We start from the raw sequence: 21310 nt of genomic DNA, 5'->3' as shown, positions 1-21310 counted from the left end.
TAATTTAGGCTATTAGGGCAGGTTACCATAGTAATGAGACTCAAAGAGTCTTGGCTTGTAAGAGGTGAACAGAAAGGCTGGACATTCACAAGTAGGGTCCATCTACTTGTTTCTCTAGACTCAACCTTTGTAAGATTTGCTGGGGCTCATTCATTCACTCATTCATTCAGTGAACATTTATGGAGCACCTTCTGTGGGCCAGGCAGTGCACTAAACACTGGGAAGCAAGGAGGCATTGGCACCCATGGCTGCCTTTCCAGGCAGAAATGAAAAGTCATGGTCTTCAGAGACTCACCTGGGTTCATATGCCATCTCTTTTTTCTTCTGACCATGGGCTTAACTTAACTCTGAGCTTCTGTGCTGATCATTCCACAGTGGTTAAGGGCAGAGGTCAGCATTTCTTTTATGTCGTGGGCCAGATAGCAAATATTTTAATCTTTTCAGCCCAAAGAGTCTCTGTCGTGACTACTCTTTGTTGTGGTGTGAAGGTGGATGTACACAATACATAAATGAATGAGTGTACCTGTGTGCCAATAAAACTTTATTTATAAAAACAGGTGGTGGGCTGGATTTGGCCAGAACTGGTCTGTAGTTTGTATCAATAGTTTGCTAACCACAGGTTAAGGGTATGGCCTCTGGTTTGAGGCTATGGGTTTAGATCCTATCTCTGCTCTTGACTGGGTGTGTTGACCTTGGACGGTTATAAAACTTTTCTATGCTTTAGTTTCATCATATGTAAAATGGAGACGATATGATTATTTTTTCTTATAGGGAGAAATAAAATAATACTTGTTAGGCACTTTAAAAATAGCATCTAACATATTGTCAGCCTGCAGCATCATTTACTACCCAGAGGAAGAGTAGTAGTATGTATGAAAGAGTAATGATATTAATACTCAACCAGCCCTTTGGGGCCATCATGGTCAAGTTTGGATGATGTCATTCTTATTTTGTTTTCCTCTTATAATAAAACCGTATTTATAAAAACAGGTGGACAGCCATGGTCCACAGCTGGCTCATTTTTAAAAAACTATTGCATTAATATTTTTATTTATCTGATTACTAAAATTTGGGGCATCTCTCCTTCAAATTTTGTGTCAAAAGTGCTTCACTCACCACAGCCTCATCCCAGCCTGGCCAGAGCTTAGAGCAGTTGCTGGCATCCTGTGGTAAACATTCAGTTACTGTTTGTTGAATGTGGGACATCCCTGGGCATGGAGTCTGGCACCAAGTGGGTCTTGTTGATGGAACCTCCCACGGTGTTCCCATGAGGGTTAAGAGCTCAAGTTTGGGAGTCATAATACCACCTGGGTTCATTTTCAGGCCCAGCCACTTGCTGTGTGACTTTTAAAAGTTTCTTAATCTCAAGCCCTGGCCGGTTGGCTCAGTGGTAGAGCGTCGGCCTGGCGTGCAGAAGTCCCGGGTTTGATTCCCAGCCAGGGCACACAGGAGAAGCACCCATCTGCTTCTCCACCCCTCCCCCTCACCTTCCTCTCTGTCTCTCTCTTCCCCTCCCGCAACCAAGGCTCCATTGAAGCAAAGATGGCCCGGGCGCTGGGGATGGCTCCTTGGCCTCTACCTCAGGCGCTAGAGTGGCTCTGGTTGCAACAGAGCGACACCCCGGAGGGGCAGAGCATCGCCCCCTGGTGGGCAGAGCGTCGCCCCTGGTGGGCGTGCCGGGTGGATCCCGGTCGGGCGCATGCGGGAGTCTGTCTGACTGTCTCTCCCCGTTTCCAGCTTTGGAAAAATACAAAAAAATAAAAATAAAATAAAAGTTTCTTAATCTCTCTGTGTTTCAGTTCCCTTATATGTAAGATGAAGCTAATTAATGATAGTATCAACTCTATTAAGGATGCTGTGAGGATATCAGATGAGTTGCTCCATCTAAGGTGTTTAAAAGAGTATGGGACATGCAACAGACCCTCAGATATTAACCTCTTTATTATTTTTCTCCCGGGATGAAGGGTCACCAGTGGGGAAAATAGCATAACTGAGTAGGGCATCTAAGGAAGAACTGGGTAGAACTATTCCAGAGAAGTGGGGTTTTCAGTTCTTAAACCTGGGCAATCGTCAGGACTAACATTCAGATTCTTGCCCCCCTTTCTCTGATATTTGGATTCATTATGCTTGTGGCCCAAGAATCCCCTTTTTTGACATGCCAGGTGCGTGTGATGCAGGGGGTCCCAGGAGTGCATGTTGAGAAACACCAGATCTTTGGTTGCCAGGGAACAGTCTCTCTCAGGCCTGCTGCTTCCTGACAACAAGCAGATCGACCACTTCCTGTCTTCTTTTCTCCCTCCATCTCCCTGGAGGAGGCTCTGCTTCCAGATGGGGTTGGTTAGTTTCATCTGCTCCCAGGCCTTTCCCCAGGGCCTCCTGCTGTGCAAACCTCTGGCATCTCAAAGACTTCCCAGCTAGTGTCCCCAGGACTCTGCTGCCTGTGCCCTCCTGCCGCACCCCTCAGCTGAAGGTGGGTTGAACCCCTTCTGCCAGGGGTCCTTTGCAAGCGGCGTTCTCCTATGGAAATCTAACTCGGTGGTTCTTGACTGTCAGAGGGCCCAGCATCTCTTCTTCAGGGCTGGGGGAGTGAGAGCATCAGGAAGCTGGAGCGGGGCTGCGCCCAGAGGAGGGCAGAGGCAGCATGGAAGGGCGCAGGCTGTGCAGCCACACAGACCTGCTTCCTGTCCCCGTGCTTCTGGTGCTCCTCACCTGCCTGGAGCTTTGAACAAGTGATTGAATATTCGTGTGCTTCTTAGGTCCCTCTTCTGTAAACAGGGACAATCCCAGCAGAGCTCCTGTGAGAATTAAATGAAGTACGAAGTATGAAGACACAGCACCCAGGAATTACACTCTGCATACTGCAAGTGCTCGGGAGTATGACTGTGTCAGCAGAGAACGGGGTTGGAAGAGGGTAGGGGGGGAGGGAGATAAGCTCTCTTCCCCTCTCCCCACCCCTCCTCCACCTGACCATCTGGATGCCATGCCCCACTCTCTAGAATGGCTCTTGGTTCTTCATGTGGGGTTCTGTCCTCCCAACTAGAGTAGACTGCAGACTCAGTGAAGTCACAAGATAGAGCAGTACCCTGCATTCATTTGCCACCCACTGTAAGTTTGTTGAATACCATCTTTGTGGAAAATGACGAATGATGGGCTATTCCAGTTTCTCTTTTATTTGGGGGGAGGGCAGGGGGGTAACCATATTTTTATTCCTCTTCATTTCATGACTAAATGAAATAACATGGAAGTGTCTGACCCATCCTAGGCCCCCAAAGATTGCTTCTTAAAATGAGATTATAGAAATTTATAGCTGACAAGAGACATCAAGTTCACTTCATTCCACCCAATGATTTATTTATTTGTTTATTTATTATTTGATTGAGTTGAGAGAGAGAGGCAGAAGGAGAGAGAGAAATGGAAACAAATTCATTGGTTGATTCTTGTGTGTGCCCTGATGGGGGACCGAACCTGCAACCTTGGCACATCAAGACAATGCTGTAACCCACTGAGCTACCCACCTAGGGCCAATCCAGTGGTTTTGTTATTGAGAAAACTAAGGCTCAGAGAGGGGAAGTGGCCTGCAATTGTGGATCTCCATCTGAACCTCCAAACACAGAAAGTGGCGTGAGTGAATGTGTTCACAGTTCTCCCAGGCATAGTCCATAACTTGCATCATTGTAGATGACAGGAGAGAAGTTAAATAATTCCATACAAGGGATGCCTTTGGACATTGGGGCTTAATTTCCTCCTAGCACTAGTTGAAAAGAGCTGAACTAATGGGTACCAGAGGTATGGCTAACCCAGACACCTTAACCCGTCTGAAAGCTTCCCACAGTGGGTGAGAGTCACAGCCCAGTGCTTAGTGGTGTGGAAGAGACTGTTCCATCACTTTTCCAAGTGCTTGGATCCTACAAGCATAAGAAGCTTTGTATGATTGTTTGAAAGGGGGTAGAAAAAAACTACCAGATATAGAGGCAAAGTGCCTGAAAACCCAAGTTTTGGTTTTATTGTATATATTAAGATAGGCTAACTGTGGTAGAACAACATACTAGATGGCTTAAGATAAAAGAAGTCCATTTCTTGCTCACTGAAGAGTGCCTTGTGACATGTCTTTAGCAGTTAGTGCTCAGGAGTCCAGCCAGGCCCCTTCTATCCTGAGGTTCCATCATCCTGAGGTCCTCAGAATCCTCTACAGTCTATCTGCATCTGTTTGCTGATGAGAAAGAGAGGGTAAAAGACTGCTTGGAAAGATTTTTATGGGCCAGGTAAACTGTATAAGCATCATCACCAGCATTTCATTCATTCCATTGGCCAGACCTCAGTCACATGGCTGTACCCAACCACAAAGGCCAATGGGAAATGTAGTCCAGTTGGGTACTCAGGTGAATAAAAGGAAACCAGTTTGGCCAACAAGTATCTAGACTCTGCTACACTTTGAGACTTTGAACAAGTATCATCTATGACTAAGGTGACCAACTTTTTTACAATGAAAAGGAAGACAAAAATAAATTGAAGAAAACAATATCTAGATAAAAGAAACATTTTATTTATTGCAACAATAATATATTACAATATAAATACATAATAAAATATTTGTAATATTTTATATTATAATTATGCTTACATGTCTATTAATTTTTAATAATAATTGTAAGAAAAAAGTACTCATTTAGATACAAATACGTCACATCACTCTGCATCAATCAAATACGGACATTTACAGATTAGTCTTCCAATATCAAAAAGAAGGACATGTAGGAGGACACTTTTTGAGGGAGGACGGAACTTACAAAAGAAGCCCTATCCTCCCTAAAGGAGGATGACTGGTCACCTTACCATTACCCATCTTTTAGTGCTGGAAATGAAACCTGCTTGCATTTTTGGATTGTACCAAGGATTAAGAAAGAGGATGTGTTACAGTGCTCCGGGAGAGAAAATGCAGGCAAATTGCTACTGTTATTAGCTTGACCACCTCCTAAAAGTCTGGCCCAGGGCCAAGTACATAGTAGGTGCAAAACAAACCATTGTGCAGTTGTTGGTCTTCCCACCAGCCTCCTGAATGCATGCTTTGCCTCAGTGAGCTGGCGCTTGGTTCACACACACATCTTTTTGACAACTCACCCATCGCAATCAGTCATTGCTGACTGCCCCTGTCAGCTATGAACTGGAACACAGGAAGGGTTTTATCTGAAGCCTGAAACATCCTGAAAGGAAGAGGCCTCCCTTCTTGGGCCCCTGGACAGCTGCCCATTGCACCTCACATTCTTTTCAGCCTAGAGGCCGATGGTAACCATGAGCTCACTGAGGGGCTACCGCAGCCATCTATAGAGGCCGCAGCTGATGCAAGAAGCTCGTGGCTTGTGGCCTGGAGACCTTGGTTCTGCCAGCCCCACTGTGTGTTCTGGCAGCAACAACCTATGGGATGGGCCTCCATTTTCTTCCCATTGGAGCAGAGTTGGAGGGCTCCTAGCTCCCTCCTCATCTTCCCCAACTAAGCTGTGGAGCCTCCCAGTTCTTGTAGGGATCTCTGGGCCCCTTCTCAGGGGTGGCTCTGCTCACCCCACAGGCTGGGAGGAAGGAGCCTGGCTGTCCCCTCCCTCAAGCAGCTTCAGCTCTAGCTGGCCAGCTGAGCCAGCTCAGAGAATGATTGGCGGACTTTGTAAGGTAGAAAGGCAATGTGGCGCATGGTACGTATAATCAAGGCATTTGTTAGGTCAAAAACTAAACAGGTCCAGGATACCCGGCCAATCCTTGTGAGGGAGCAGGAGCAGGGAGGGTGGCTGTGAGCTATGCCGTGCGAGAAAGGCTTGCCAAGGCTAAGGCACTTGACCCAGTCTGGCAGGGTGGAGAGGGTTGGCTTAGGTAGCAGGAAAGAACAAGAGCTCACACTTATGCAGCATCGACGAAAAGCCAGGCCCTATACGTGCTTGACATGCATTTGCTCATTCAGGGTCCATGTTCCCAGTGAGGAAATGGATGCTCAGGGAGTTAAGTATCACCAGAGACTCAGCTCATAAGTAGCAGATGTGACATCGGGACCCAGATCTTGCTGGCTCCAGAGCGTGTTTCCCGACACCTCTCAATACCAGGAATGCGGCTCTTTGTCACTCGCAGCACTGCTTTAGTCAACGTTCAAGTACGTGTAACGGTCCTAGAAGGCGGCTTGCTTTCCTCAGTGCCCTCCAAACGCAGGGCACCCGCCACGCCTCCAGTACCCAAGTAGACTGATGAGTACTAAAGACTGCACCTCCCATCATTTTGCACCTCCCGCATTTCCCTCTCCGCCCCTAACCCCCATCCATTCAACAAACATTCGTGAGTGCCTCCGATATGCCAAATACACCCATTGGGTGCTCTTGCTATATCAGTAAACCAGACAGACAGATTCCCTGCCCTCGCATTACATACTGTGTAATGGACAAGGGGCAGATATTAATCGAATAATCAAATGTGCCATGCTACAATCTAAGTAGAAAAATATTAGGCACTGAGTCTTGCCCGGAAAAGATACTCAATAAAGGTCTCTTAGTTGTCTGGGTCAAGGTGATCATTACTATAGTATAGACTCTCTGGTTTTTATATCCTCAAGAAAAATCATGTTGGAGTGCAGGCTGTGAGCCAGCATTCCCCTGGGGACTGAAGTAAGGATTGTGTAAAGCTGTTGCCCTCTTAAAGCATGTGGTCTAATAGGGAGGCTGACTTGTAATTTAAAACAGTTGGACAGTTATGGAAGTCTGTGCAAAAGACTGGTTAGTGAGACAAAGCTGTCTCCGTGAAAATATGTAGGTCACGCCTTTTATTTTGTTCACTGCGCTGCTCTCAGAGGAGTGCCTGGCACATGGTGGGTATTTAATGGAAAGTTAGGGAATGGGCAGGACCGGGGGGTAAGGGATTCCATCAGGACTGGAAGGCAGAGGGGGCTCTGCTCTGAACAGCGATCCGTGAAGACGGTCCCATGCAGAGTGGCAGCTTATGGTCCCGTCCATTTCAACCCTCTCTTGCTTCAAATCCATCTTTACGAGCTGGTTTCTGGGTTTTGATCGGAAAGTTCCACTGGAGAGAGAGCCAGGAGGTCACATTCTCTAAATTTTAATTTTAAGCAGCAGAACCCTATCTTCCAAATAAAAGCTTATTTGGAGGAACGCAGAGCTGTGCTGGACAAGACCACTCGGAGGGCCAGCGGTGGGGCCCTCATCTCCATCCCGGACGAGCTCCCTCCCTCCACACACACTCGTCCATAGAAACAGTTAGCATGTTCTCAATTTTATGGAAATAATGCCTCGAATCCCTAACTCTCCTGCTTAAAGAAAGGTTTCTTACGCCCCCTTTCAGAACTGCTTCCCTACAGACAACACAACAAAGCTTGTAGCTCCGTGCCTGGCACTGGTAAGGGCTTGATGAGTGTTCATTACTACCATTTTTTTTTTTTTTTCTGAAGCTGGAAACGGGGAGAGACAGTCAGACAGACTCCTGCATGCGCCCCACAGGGATCCACCCGGCACGCCCACCATGGGGCGACGCTCTGCCCACCAGGGGGCGATGCTCTGCCCATCCTGGGCGTCGCCATATTGCGACCAGAGCCACTCTAGCGCCTGAGGCAGAGGCCACAGAGCCATCCCCAGCGCCCGGGCCATCTTTGCTCCAATGGAGCCTTGGCTGCGGGAGGGGAAGAGAGAGACAGAGAGGAAAGTGTGGCGGAGGGGTGGAGAAGCAAATGGGCGCTTCTCCTGTGTGCCCTGGCCGGGAATCGAACCCGGGTCCTCCGCACGCTAGGCCGACGCTCTACCGCTGAGCCAACCGGCCAGGGCTCTACCATTTTTAATTGTGCGTTCGGCGCAATTAAAGGGAGAGGGGAGCTGCCGCTTGTGGGCCTCCTGCCATGAGCCAGACACAGGATGAGATCCGTAACTCACCTTGGTCGCCCTTCCTGTCCAGGTTCATACCACTGCGTCCATTCACACAGAGGACACTGAGACTCTGGGAGGCCAGCCATCGCCTGTGGTCGCACAGGTAGTAAGGCCTAAGCGAGGACACCAGCCTAGATTTCTTGACAGCCAAATCCCTCCCTCCCAAAGGTACCCCTCCAACACACACACACACACACACACACACACACACACACACACACACACACACAATGAAGTCAGCATGCTTTCTGTCAGACCAAACTGCCTATTACATTGTTTCATTTAGTTCTGAAAACGGTGCCATTTCTTCATTCCGTGAACTTTTATTGAGCACCTACTGTGTGCGGGTACTGTACTAAACTCAGCTGCTAACAGATGGGCATACATAGGTAGACAGACATCATATGAGTAATTATAAGTGTGATGAGTATTGACAAAGGGAGAAAAGAGAGTGACTCTGGCTGTGTTCTTATCCCCATTGTAGAGATGAGGAAAGTGAGGCTCAGGTAGATTAAATACTTGATCACAACCACAGGTCAAATAATAAAAAAAGCTGAAATTCATTGTGTGCTAACTACAGGCCAGGCATTTTTTATAAACCCACTTCAATCCCCTTAACATCTCTGGGATATAAGTACTGTCATTCTCTTATTCTCTTCCTTTTCCAAAAAGAATGTGAGTCACAAGCCTGCAGGTAGCTGGGATGGCAGGGCTTGGAAGTGGCCGAGGCAGGGTTTGAACCCAGGTTGGCTCCCGAGCCTGCGAGCCTGACCCATTTGTATCCAGGTCTGACCACCTCCACACTGCCGTTTCTGTGGGAGGAAAAAGGTGGAAGCCAGTTCACAGTTCCTGCCTTCCCTGGGGCATGCTGGGAACCCCTTGATGTGTCACTGTGTCGCTGCCCTGAGTGAGAACTTTGATTTAGGAAAGGAAGGAGTCCTTTCTGGGGCAGGGACAGCCCCAAGCCAGCATCCTGCTGAGCACCCTTCCCAAATAAGCACCTTCCTGAGTAAGCAGTGCTCCCCAAGCCTGGGCCTCAGATCTCAGCGATTAGAGGGACATTCATGCTTCAGGAATCTGAGACCTCAGCGGAGAGGAAAGCAATGTCCCCCGTGTCCCCGCCGCCAGCACATTTTTATCTCACAGCGGCGGGCGCCAGGTCCAGGCACTCACATTCCTGTAGGGCCGTGGGTGCTCGGCGGTTGGGCAGGTGGCTTGGCTGGGGTGGGGTTGGGAGCAGATTCTTCATAACCTACCCATGTGGAGACCCAAAGAGAGCCAGAAGGAATTCTCTGAGGGGCAGGTCCTCCAGCCCGGGCCTCCAAGAGAGAAGTGGGTTAAACAGGACACTCAGGAGGGGTAGGAGGCCCTTTCCAGGGGGCTAAGGTGGGGGTAGAGTACAGGTTACCAGACATCACTGGAGAACAAGATTTCTAAACTGCCCCATGGTGATAACCTCACAGATTTTTAAAAAAACTATTTCAGAAATGTTAGAGAGTGTATTTACTTGAATCATCTCATGTGAGCCTCAGAGTAAGCCCGTGGCCCCTCATCTGTAAAACAGGAATCATGCTCATCAAATAAGGCAAGGATCAAAACGAGGTCAGGTTTGAAAAGAATTTCATGTATGATATATATGTCTGCCTGCCCCTTTCTCACAAAGTTGCTTAAATTCAGGAAAATGCTTTAAAAAGTAAAATGATAATAATAACAATGATACTTTGAAATATTATTACTTTGGCTATCTCACATTATTGCGGTTAATGTCACATCCCAAGATTATCCTCCAAATACCTGCCTTTCTTTGTTAACCTGTTATTGTGGTTTTGTCTCCCACCGAGTTACCTGAAGCTTCCCAGAAGGCAGTGAAGGTTTCAGCCTCTTATCTCCTATGGTAATGAGCTGCTGCGTTTACTTGAGAAGGAAAGAAATAAAAGGATTCTTCCTTTTTTCAGTTCTGAACATGTTATCTTTACGGTTTCAGTGTCATATTTGTGTGTGTGTGTGTGGGGGGGGGGGGTGGGTCCTGACTTCCAAGCCAAACTCTACACTCCCAGGGGCTGACCTGTATCTAATTCTTAGCTGTGATTAGCATTTATTGAGCATTTTTCTGTGTGCCAGGCACTGCTCTAAGGGTCTTACACTAATGAATTCATTTAATCCTCCCACCAGTCCTATTAAACAGTGCCATTATGATCTGGACTTGAGCAGCAAGGAAACTGACAGACAGAGACTAAGTAACATGTCTACCTGGGTGGCGAGGCTGTAGTTTCAAGCTAGCTGATCTGGCCCCAGAGTCCTCCCTCTTAGGCATTACCTTGGCCTTCCTTGGAGCCCCTCACTCAGAACCCTGCATCTAGGAGGCACCGGAAATGCTTGTGAGTTTCCTTTAAAGCCCTCCCCTTCCCCAGCCTTCCTCGAGTGTGAGTGTGTAACTGGAGAAACAAGGCTCAGAGATGTGAGATCACTGGGCGGGCCAGGAATGCTTTGCCCGCTTGTAACAGAAAACCTGACACGTAGCACAGTTGGCAATAAAGACACTTCTTTTTCTCACATAATTAAGAGTCTAGATATAGGTGTTTCCAGATTGGGTGCAGTGAGAAAAGTTTTGCTGTCAGGGATCCAGACCCTTCTTGTCTTTCTGTTCTCCATATTTAGCATGTTGGCTTTTTCTTCTTGTGCTCAACACCTTGATGTCTGCATTAGTCTGGGTTCTCCAGAGAAACAGAGCCAATAGGAGCAATATAATATATGTGTATATAACTGTTGGGAAAACAGCTGTGTTAGGCTTGCTTACTTGCACTCTGCGTGATTAGTGTGTGATCACATGGCAGAGCCGTGTGTGCATAGTCTGTGTGAGGCTTTGGGAGGGGCTATGACTCAGTGCACCTTGCAGATTGCTCTCCCGCCACTGCGCGGTGTGGTTCCCCGATTCCCTCAGCAGTGTTCCTGATATCTGATGGGTGATGTTCCTGATCCCTTACCCTCCAATGCAAAAAGTGGTTTTCCCTTATTTATTTGCTCACCTGTCTCTGTGAACCTCCAATAAAGGGGCTCTGCAGTTCTTCTATCATCTGCCCGAATTTAATGTGTGAACTTGCCTAGCCTCAACCACCAGCATTACAATAACATATATCATATGTTGTGACATGTATCATAACCTACATAAAGCATATACTGTAAGGAAGTAACTCACGTGATTACGAAGTCTGATAAGTTCAAGATCTACAGCCATCAAGCTGGAGACACAGGAAGCTGATGGTCTAAATTTCAGTACGAATTCAAGTCCAAAGGAAGGAAAATACTGATGTCCCAGCCCAAAGACATTCAGGTAGAGAGAAAGAATTCATTCTTAGTCAGCCTTTTATTCTATTCAGGCCCCAACACAGTGGACAGGGTCCCCTCGTACTGGGGAGGGCAGTCTGCCTCACTCAGCCCACTAGTGCAGGTGCTAATTTCATCCAGAATCACTCTCGCAGGCACACCCGTAATAATGCTCAAGCAGCTGTCTGGGCAACCCGTGGCCCAGTCATCTGGACACATAAAAGGTAACCAGCACATTGTCCCAACTTGGCTGCCGTGGTGGAAGGAACCAGGTCCGTGTTCAGGTCAGGAAGGTGAAGTGGGTCACATATCTTCTCTTATCCTTCTGCTTTAAGGGAAGCAGAAACGTTCCAGAAGCCCCTCTCAGACTTTCGGTTTTGTCTTATTGGCTAGAACTGGGTCACATGGCTAGAAAACTCGCACAAGGGAAGTAGGGAAAACTAAATTTCCAGCTCTCTGGCCTCCACAATAGAAAGACGAGAGAAAAGGAGAGGTGTTGGGTGAGCGAGCCAACAGTGTTTCTCATAGCAACCTGTGCAAGGTCACAGAATCGGAGAGAAAAACATCAGAATCAGGGCCCTGGACTGTCTTCTTCTTTATTCAACATGTAAAAGAGAATGCCATTTTATTCCCTAGAGCGACAGTGCGGCCCCTGGAGCCTTCATTCCTCACTTCCTTCCCTGTCTGTTTCTCAGCAGTGAGTCACCTGCCTCCAGCCGGCGCCTATCAGTACTGACCACATGGTGAAGATTGTCAGGGGGCAAACGGCACTGGTAACAGGGCCCAGGGTAGCATTCCACTCTAGAACAAGACCCATTCAGTCAAGCAAACACTTACTGAGTGCCAACCACCTGTCTGTCACAGCATTCGGCTGCGATGACATTACAAGGACGAAGGTGCCCTCTGTGTTCTGTGAGACAAACATGTGTGCACTGGGCACATGGGGGCCATGAGATGGGGGTGCAGGGGACACAGAGCACGGCAGAGAGAAACGCCCGCTCACCTGCAGGGCTCAGGGAGGGCTCTCGGTACAAAGGAGGTGATGTTGGAGCCTCGTCTGAAAGGGTGAGATGGTATCGGCCAAGCAGACCAGGTGAGGAAGGCCATTCCAGGCCAAGCGAGCAGCATCCACGGTGTGGAGGTGTGAGCCAGCCAGGCCACCTGCCTCCGGAGCAGAAACGCCCCTTCCCCACACACGCGCAGTTGTGGCGCGCCCAGCACTCTGCCACAGCGCCCTCATTTCCAACCTCCCCCACTTTCTGACACTTTCTAAGCTGAAGGGTGGAGGAGGTGGCTGTGACAAGCCAGCGAACTGTCCATTTTTCAGAAATGAATCCCTAGGCCACCTTTATTTTCATTCTTCTCAGTTTTGAGATATAATAATTGACAAACAGTGGTGTGTAAGTTTAAGGTGTACCATGTGATTATTGATATACAATGTATATTGTGAAATGACTGCCACTATAAGGTTCATTTAACACCTGCATCTCCTCTGGTAGTTACCATTTCTTGTGTGTATGTTGATGACATTTAAGGTCTGCTCTCTTAGCTACTTTCATGTATGCAGTACAATATCAACAATAGTCACCAGGCTGTCCATTACACGCCCAGGGCTTACTCATCTTAGAGCTGAAAGTTCTCCCGCCCCTGCACTGGGATCCAATCTCCACTTCTCACAGTCCCGTTACCTTCACAGCGCTCATCACCAGTGATCCTCGCGTGCCTGTGTTCACTGGCCCCTTAAGAGCAGAGATCACATCTGTCCTTTCCACCTCCACATCCTCAGATCCCAGCACAGTGCTTGACGCATGGTAAATGCACAGCAAATATTTGTTGAAAGTAGAAATGCCTGTGCAGAGTGTGGATTTGTTCTGAGCTAAAAATGTGTCTTCAAACAATACCTGGCTTTTCAAATAATACCTATTATATAGACCTGGAATTTACTTCCAATTGTGCTGTCTCCTCTGATGTTATAATTCTGTCAGGTAGGTTTTAGGGTCCCTAGTTTGCATGGAAGGAAGCTGGGACTAAGAGGATTTAATAACATGCCCAGAGTCACGCTAATACAAAGACCAGTGTCTGAGTGAATTATACAGAGGGAAGTATTGAGCCCCTGCGGCCTGTCTTAGTGCACTGGCTCATAACAGTTCCCTGTAGCAGGCATTGCTATCCCTGTAGTACGATGTTAGAGGTAAGACAACTAAGGCACAGAAAGTCTAAGCAACTTTCTCAAGCATGAATGGCTGAGTCAGGATATGAACCCAAACAAGATGACAAACATCCATTTCTACTGTATAATTTGCAAAGAGATCTGAAAGCAATGAGCTATATAAATTCTTAGCGCATTCCAGAGACAATGCAATGAGTGTTCTGGGCCGCCTGCAGGGAGGAGGGAGTGCTCTGTGCCTGGAAGGGGGTAATAGAAAACCTGGGTAAGTACAGAGAAGTGGCAGGATTTAGAAGCCATGGGCACACTAGAAAAATCCATCAGAGTTCAGTGTAGGCAACAGAAAGTGCTATAGGGATTTTTACACAGAAAGGAACTTAATGTAGGAATTTAGGTACCTAGAATGTCATTGGAAGGACCGGCGAAGTGGGCCCCCAGAAAGGTTCTGGAGCACTGCAGAAGTGACCCACCAGATGGCCAGTGTCTCAGTTCAAGAGCACTCTGTCACACCTGAGGTTCAGAGAAAGTCTCTGGAAGCTGCCACTGTTTCAACTGCCTCCTGACACCCAAGAAGCTGGAGCAGAGCCCTGGAGAAACCACAGACACACACACTCACACTTCCAGGAACTTGTCTGCCAGCAGAAGACAGCCAGAGAGGGCAGGGAGATGATCTCCACCTCCCTTCTGCTCTCAAAAGCTCAGCAAGTGCTTCCAATCAGCCACATCTGCGTATACGCAGACAGTCAGATTCCTAGCTGCAAAGGAGTCTGGGAAAGAAGTTCCCGCAATCCATCCTCTGCAAGACATAAGACACACTGTATAATGCAGGGCATTATACAGGAGGAGGATGGATTGCCAGCCATGTTAGCATACACCACAGTACACAGAAGAAGCTTTGAAACATTTTGCACCAATGGGCAAGTAAGAGACAGAGAAGCTATACTGCTTCTTGGCTGTCACCATGGACCTCTTTATATAAGTACCACATGCTAACTGATGCATGACTGGGGCCCCCATGGACCTCTTTGTAACCTCAACCCCATAGCTCCCTGGAGAGGAAAAAGCCTACTCAAAGAAATGACAAATTTCAAGGAAATATTGCAAATTATGGCAAAGCATTACTATTCTAATATATAAAGATGAATATTGCAGAATAAAAATAAGCACTAAATACAAATAAATAATTCACTAAAAAGAAGAAATAGCCTGTAAACACATAGGCTAAAAAAAAAGGTGCTAATTCTCAATAATGATTGAGGAATGAAGGAAGAAAACCAGGAGACATTATTTTCAGAATCAAAATGATTAAAACTGAAATTGGACTTTATGTTACTGAGAGTACAGGTAACTGACCTTTTAATAAACTATTGATAAAAGTGGAAATAAAAACAGGTTTTCTGGAGAGCATTATAAATTTAAATGTTCATAGCCTTTGACCCAGTAATTTCCCTACTAAAGATTGCTGGGAAGGAAAAAGTCAGTAAAGTAAAAAAACATATAGTGGTCTTCTTCCCAGAACTTTCTGCAACAATTTTTAAAAATCTAAATGTCCACCAAGTATAGAATACTAAGTAGTCAATAAAAAGGTTTAGATGTTTTGATTTGGGGGTACAAAGCTTTCTGTGAAAGGGCACAAAAAAAGGTTTAAAAATGGCATGTATCTATAATTCACTCTTTAGAAAGAAATGCCCTTATAGGTATGTTTACATTTTGAAAATGTGGGAGGAAATCTCGCAGAATGTAAACATTGTCTCTGACTCTGAGACTACTGCCTTCTTTCACCCTCTTTTTCATATGTTGCTGTGCTAGTTGATTTTTTTCTCTTTAAATAAGCGCATGTAACATTCAGTAACAGAAAAATCCCATACATTTATTTTTCTTTCCTTGCGGGGGTGGGGGGTGGGGTGGTGGAATTTAGACCCTGAGGAGCTGGTTGGGCACAGTCACTGGTCCCTGCCATTATCTTCCTCCACAGTCTTTAGGAAACCAGCCCTTGTGAGGCCCCTTGAAGCTGGCAGTGTTTAGGACCAGAGGACTAGAGCTTGGGGCAAAGGTGAGTAATTAGAGTTGGGGCAGGAGGAACAGTGAGGAGGGAGATGTGCTAATTTTAGCATCTCTGATACAGAGTGGTTCCAAGATTCCTATAACGTCCCCTCGCACATGCTTAGCTCTGTACTCCAGCCCCTGCCCGGACTGACTGTGGGGCTAACACAGGCACTCGTAGACTTCAGATTGTAGCAAAATGCTTGAACTCTCTGCTGCTTTAAATAGAGGTGTTCGGCACCCTTCTGAATGGCAGGTCTGCCAGAGCTGGGGCCCTCAGCACTCACCCAAGTTTAAGACCCCACGATGAAGCCACTCGAATGCCAGCTTTCCCTTCAATCCTCCCTACACTGGGCAGCACCTCCAGTTGGCAAAGGCTTCCCGCTCAGATCCTAGGGCTCTTGCATTGCTGCTCCATCTCTGCTGTCATTTAACCTTATTCCTCTCCTCCTTCCCTTCTGTGGCTAAGGATTTAGAATGCACTGTTAAAAGTATACTTTGAGGGCCCTGTACAGAATCAGAGTACTTTATCTCTCAAGGGACCTTAAATGTTAAGGGATAATAGCTCTCTTTTATTTAGTGTCTATTAAATGCCAATCATGTCACACACATATTGCTTTCTTCTTCTTTTCTTTTTTTTAGGTGAGAGGAGGGGAGATAGTGAGGCAGACTCCCACATGCACCCCAACCGGAATTCATCTGGCAATCCTGTCTAGGGCCAATGTTTGAGTACTGAGTACTGAGTACTGAGTACTGAGCTATTTTTAGCACCTGGGCTGATGTGCTCCAGTGGAGCTATCCTCAGTGCCTGGGGCTACACTCAAAGCAACCGAACCACTGGCTGTGGGAGGGGAAGAGGGAGAGAACGGGTAGAGGGTGGGGAGTAGAAGCAGATGATCACTTCTCTGTATGCCCTGACGTCCATATGCTGGGTTAATGCTCCATCCACTGAGCCACATTTTTTTTTTAAAACAACCCTATTGTAAGTCTTAAGTATCTTAAGATTTAACAGGCACTTGATAAAAGAAGATATACAAAAAAAATGGTTAGTAGCACATGAAATGATGCCAAACATCATTAATCATCAGGAAAATACAAATGAAACTGTAACAACATGTCAAATGAAAAGGACAATCAGAAGAGCTGGCACAGATATGGAGCCTCTGGCACTCTCGTACGCTGCTGGTGGGAGTGTGGAATGGTACTGCTCCTTTGAAAGACAGTTTGGTGGTTTCTTACAAAGTTAAATATATACATACCATATAATCCAACCATTCTCCTGCTAGATTTTTCCCCCAAGAGAAATGAAACATGTTTACTAAATGTCTTGTACAAAACTTTTATTTTTAAAATTATTTTTTTAATTAAGTGAGAGCAAGAGAGGCAGAGAGACGGACTCCCGCATGCACCCCAACCGGGATCCACCTGGCAAGCCCCCTATGGGGCAATGCTCTGCCCATCTGGGTGTTGCTCCATTGCTCAGCAACTGAGTTATTTTTAGGACCTGAGGTGGAGGCCACAGAGCCATTCTCAGCACCTGGGGCCAACTTGCTCAAATCAATCAAGCTATGGTTGTGGGTGATGGGGGAGAGAGAGAGAGAGAGAGAGAGAGAGAGAGAGAGAGAGAGAGAGAGAGAGAGAGAAGGGGAGCAGAAGGGGTAGAAAAGCAGATGGTTGCTTCTCCTGTGTGCCCTGACTGGGAATTGAACCCGGGTCATCTATATGCTGGGCTGACGCTCTACCACTGAGCCAACTGACCAGGGCCATCCAAAACTTTTCATAGCAACTTTATTCTTGATAGTCCCAAACTCAACTCAAATGTCCATCAACTGGTGAATGGGTAAACAATAATGCAATGGAATGCTTCTCAGTGATAAAAAGGAATGAAGTGATTGAGATGTGTATTAGTTTTCTATGCTGAGTGACAGATCACCACAAACTTAGCTTAAGACAACACATACAGTCAGTCCTCACTTAAAGTCATCAGTAGGTTCTGTGACATTAAGCGTAACAATGTAAACAAAACCAGTTTTACCTTAGGTTCATTGATATAAGCAAAACTTAAGTTTCTACCACATCTCACTGTTAGTAGTGAAACTACATTGAGTGAAATGATGTTATTCAAGGATGATCTGTATTTATTATCTCACAGTTTCTATGGATCAGGAGTCTGGACACAGCTTCACCAGACCTTCTCTGCCAGATTGCAGTCAAGATGTCACCTAGGGCTTGGTTCTTATCTGGAGGTTTGAGTGGCAGTGGGACCACTTCCAAGCTCATTCACATTGTTGGCAGAATTGATTTCCTGTGGCTATAAGACTGAGGGTCCTGGCTTTTTGCTAGTTGCCTGTCAGAAGCTGCCCTTGGCTCCCAGAGGCTGCGCACAAATCCTTGACACATGGCCCTTTCCAAAAGTCCTCTCATACATGTTTCTTCAAAGCAAGCAATGGGGCCCTGGCTGGTTGGCTCATTGGTAGAGCGTCGGCCTGGCGTGCAGAGGTCCCGGGTTCTATTTCCGGCCAGGGCACACAGGAGAAGCGCCCATCTGCTTCTCCATCCCTCCCCCTCTCCTTCCTCTCTCTCTCTCTCTCTCTCTCTCTTCCCCTCCCGCAGCCAAGGCTCCATTGGAGCAGAGATGGCCCGGGCGCTGGGGATGGCTCCTTGGCTTCTGCCCCAGGCGCTAGGGTGGATCTCGGTCAGGCGCATGCGGGAGTCTGTCTGACTGCCTCCCTGTTTCCAGCTTCAGAAAAATACAAAAACAAAAATAAAAAAAACACAAAAAAACAAAGCAAGCAAGGGAAAGAATGAGTTTGTTGGCAAGACAGAGACATATATAATGTAGTGTGATCATTGAGAGTAACATTCCAATGTCCTATCACCTTTGCCATATTCTAGAAGTAACGACGTATTAAATGAAAAGGACAAGCAGAACAGCTGGCACGGATGTGGAGCCCCTGGCACTCTCGTATGCTGCTGGTGGGAGTGTGAAGTGGTACTGCTCCTTAAAAAGACAGTTTGGTGGTTTCTTACAAAGTTAAATATATACGTACCATATAATCCAAACATTCTCCTACTAATCTTTTCCGCCAAGAGAAATGAAACATGTTCACTAAGTGAGTTGTACAAACTTTTCATAGCAACTTGACTCTTATTAGCCCCAAACAGGTCCCACTCACACTCAGGAAAGGGGATTAAATAAGGGCATGAACACCAGGGGGCAGGGTCATGCGAACTATCTTCCACTCCATCCTCCATAGCACGTAACTCAGAGGGACCTCAAAGACGTTATTCTGAGCACAAGAAGCTAGACACAAAAGACTGCAAACATTGGGATTCCACTGATATGAAATTCCAAAACAGGCAAGACTTAATATACAGTCCCTGAAAGATCAGTGGTCGCGTAGGGCCAGGGGATTGGGGCGTTGACTGAGAGGGCTGTAAGGCAACTTCTGTGGTGATGAGAGTCTGTATCTTGACGGGCACAATGGTTACATGTGTGTGTACTTTTGTCCAAGCTCATTGAACCGTACATTTTAAGTGGGTACATTGTATTTCATGCAACCCATACCTCTGTAAAGTATATTTTTAAAATGAAACCACGAATGGCAAATTTTTATCAACGATTTACCTGTGAGGAAACTGAGATCCAAAACCTACCCATAGTTGCACAGTGCAGGGAGCCGGGAGTCTAAGTCAGTCTCACTGCCAAGCCCAGACCTCTCCTTCCTGCATCCTCCCTCCAGGCTGCAGGTTCACACAGGGGAGACATGGAGGCCTGGGGAGCGGAGGAAGCCTTCCCGGGACCTCACTGGCTGTCAGAGAGTGTCAGGCTTGCCTTGTCTGGTTCTAAGTCAAGAGTTCTCCATACCACTGGGTCTTCCAGCCCCCGTTAACGCCTTGGAGTAGATCGTAAGAGTTATTTGTTGCATTTTAAAATTTGTTCAGATGTGTCACTGTGAAGATGCTTAAAATTTTTCTCTTGAAACGAATAATTCTATGAGCCCATGGGACGGTCCGTGGAAACAGGCTTCAGGAGGTGTAGTGTGTACTCTTGGTTGCCCGCCTTCTTGCTTGCCTATTGAATCCTGAGTATGTTCATATTTCGGTGACCATAATAGTTTAAGGAAACGCAGGCCTCTCGCTGAGGGCCTGGGATGAGTCTTGGTTAGTTTCAGCCAGTTTGTGGTCATTCTGTCATCAGGGAGAGAGATGTGTTGTGAACAGGGTGGGAGAGGCTGTTCTGACCAGTGAGTTCTGAGAGGTGCCTGCCGGGGGCTTCTGGAAAGCCCACCACACCTCTCAAAAGCCATCCAAGAAAGAATTCTTTCTCACAGGCATGAAGATGTGACCCTGGCAGCGGGAGGTAGCTCACTGGCAACATGAAGGGACAGTGTGAGGACCAGAGTCCCTCCCTGAGAATGAGTCAGGGGGGCACAAGGTCCGTGAGGACGGCTCTGAGTCTCTGATGACTCACCCCCATCCCCATCATTACTCAGTGATGTGAGTAATACATTTGATTTGTCGATTTAGTCATCACTGTTCGTTGCAGCCACAATCACTTTGCCTACAGAATAGATAAGCAGACACTGTCAGACATCTTTCTTTGCACCCAACTCTGTGGTGCAATTCTTACAAACACATGTATGTGCTACATTGCATAGAAAATTGGAGACAGGTGACCATTAAGATTAGTTTCATTCCAGAAGAGTTTGTTGATCGCTAAAGATTTGAAACAACCTAACTGTCCATCTGCAGGTCATGGGTTAAATGAATTAGGATAGAGCCATATGATGAGATACAATTCAAAAACGAAAGGAGACTCTCCATTTGTACTGATGTGAAAGGATTCCCAAGTTCTGCTGCTAAGTGGAAAAACAAGTCAGAACAGTGAACAGAAGACTTTGGAGTCCATAGTCATCGGACTTTTATGGCCAGGATGGTGTGGACCAGGGAGAGATCTTGGAACACGGACACAAGACCCTAAACAGAACTTGTGCCATGGAGGGGCCCACTGAAGACCATAGTGATGGTGGGACCGTAAGAGGTTGTGTTGCCAATGACGTTTTCAGAGCAGGACAGCTGTGCAGTCTGCTGGGGAACCTATGGCATGGGGACGTCTGGTAAGACCACTTTCTGGAGGAGAAAACATCGAGGTCTGGGTGGGTGTGCCGCAGGTCTGCGATATGTGATCTCACATGCGTGAATTACCTATTTTGAACATACTGTAGAAGAAATTTTTTAAAAATTGTATACAGAGAAACTCTGACACCCCTCACAAAGGCATGCTACCTACCTGTCAGCGTTTTCTAACAGAACTGACAGGAGCAAGGGATCCCTGTGTGCCAGGCACAGGCCTGCACTCTCTGCCTGGACTGGCTCATTCCACCCTTGTAGCCACTCCATCAAGTGCGTGCTATGGTTAACATCCTGGTTTTTACAGATGGGTAAACTGAGGCACCAAAATGTTAACTAATGTTCCAGGATCACACAACTGTTAAGTGGTGGAACCAGGGCTTGAGCCCAAAGCCCATGCCCTAAACACTCTAGTAATTGACCTCTGGGGTTATTGGAGGGATTACAAGATCTTACATGTGCTTAGCCAGTGTTTGCCTTAACCAGTGGTTCTCAAAGAGTACTTCATGCACCAGCAGGGTTAGAATTTGTTGGAAGTATATTTAAACTCTTAGAAATGTTGCTCAGATTCAGCCAGCCTTGTACCACTTGCTGATGTGTTTCTTGGCTGGCATGGAGCATATGAAGTCCTACCTAGCAGGGGAAAGAGTAAATCTTTGCCCAGCTGAACCTGGGGAAACATACCGAAGTATCGTGCACACATAGTTACCACCTTGCTTCCTGTCCAGCAGCCGTTTAT

At 46.8% G+C, this 21310-nt stretch overlaps 1 protein-coding gene across 2 annotated transcripts in view; it reads left to right on the top strand.

Annotated features, from left to right (window-relative positions):
- The window catches only part of SYN3 (synapsin III), a 445360-nt gene that overhangs the window by 107685 nt on the left and 316365 nt on the right, over window positions 1–21310 (top strand). The window lies entirely within an intron of this gene.

The sequence above is a fragment of the Saccopteryx leptura genome, chromosome 1 (genome assembly GCF_036850995.1).
Source record: "Saccopteryx leptura isolate mSacLep1 chromosome 1, mSacLep1_pri_phased_curated, whole genome shotgun sequence".
NCBI classification, from domain to species: Eukaryota; Metazoa; Chordata; class Mammalia; order Chiroptera; family Emballonuridae; genus Saccopteryx; species Saccopteryx leptura.
This window is presented reverse-complemented; position numbering and strand designations above follow the sequence as displayed.